The sequence below is a fragment of the Salvelinus sp. IW2-2015 genome, unplaced genomic scaffold (assembly GCF_002910315.2).
Source record: "Salvelinus sp. IW2-2015 unplaced genomic scaffold, ASM291031v2 Un_scaffold2702, whole genome shotgun sequence".
NCBI classification, from domain to species: Eukaryota; Metazoa; Chordata; class Actinopteri; order Salmoniformes; family Salmonidae; genus Salvelinus; species Salvelinus sp. IW2-2015.
In genome coordinates, this window is record NW_019944008.1 from 37,035 (window position 1) to 38,406 (window position 1,372).

Below are 1,372 nucleotides of genomic sequence, written 5' to 3' on the forward strand. Positions count from 1 at the left end.
TAGAAGGGAATAAGGTTGATGGTTCAGGGATGTTGACTGCTGTTGGGACTAAGAAGGAAGTAGAGTTGAGATGGTTTAGGATGTCTGACTGCTGTTGGACTAGAAGGGAGATACAGAGTTGAGATGGTTCAGGGATGTTGGACTGCCGGTATGGAGAAAAAATGGGATATAGAAAGGAAGGATTTAGAGAAAATTGTTTGGACAGAAAAGATAGAGATGGTTCTGGATGTCTGACTGCTGTTTGGCTAAGAAAGGGATAAGGAGTTTGAGATGGTTTCAGGATGTCTGACGCTGTTTGGACTAAGAAGAGTAAGAGTTGAGGATGGGTGTCAGGATGTCGTGACATGCTGTTGGACTAAGAAAGGAGTAAAGAGTTGAAGAGTGGTTTCAGGATGTCTGATGTTGGTTGGAGCTAAGAAGGAGTAAGAGTTGAGATGGTTCAAGAGATTGTCTGAACTGCTGTTGGACTAAAGAAGGAGTAAGAGTTGATAGGTTGGATGTCTGACTGCTGTTGGACTCATTGTCCACGAGATATGCAGGCATCACGGAAGCTCCTGGACACAGTCAAACGTGTTTCGGAAATACCCAGTACAGAGACCGAGTGGTGAGAACACTACAGCACACACACCACCAATACACAACACACACAGCACATCACACACACACACAACACACACACACAAATGCAGCACACACACAGTCTAATTAGACATCTGTTATTTTCATTCTTCATCAGCTATCAGACAGAGTTTCAGACGTTTGTGTTTTTTTCCTCTCGCATTATCTTCTGAATGAGTAAAAGCTCTGTTTTTCCCAGGCACTGGAAACAAAAGAAAGAGTTTGTAGAATTATCCAAGAGCTTCAGCGAACACTTAAAACTCCTTCAAAGATGGAAGTAAGAACTCCGTCCTTTTATGTTTCTACCTCCTGCGTTCTTCTTCAATGGCCCCGTACATATATCACCCATAGGGGATTTTCATCTGACCGTACAATATATCACCCATAGAGGTTTGACATTTGACCCGTACACATATATCACCGCATACCGGTTTTAGCATCTGGCCGTACAATATATCTACCATACGGGTTTACATCTGACCCGTACATATATCACCATACCGGTTTAACATCTGGCCGTACAATATATCACCATACGGGTTTACATTGACCCGTAACAATATATTCACCCATGACGGGTTTACATCGTGGCCGTAAATATATCACCCATAGGTTTAGCATCTGGCCGTACAATATATCCACATACGGTTTTACATTGGCCGTTAAATATATCACCATACAGGTTTACATTGGGCCCGTAAAAATAAGTATCTCACCCAACCAAGGTTACATCTGACCACCGATCCCCGTCAAC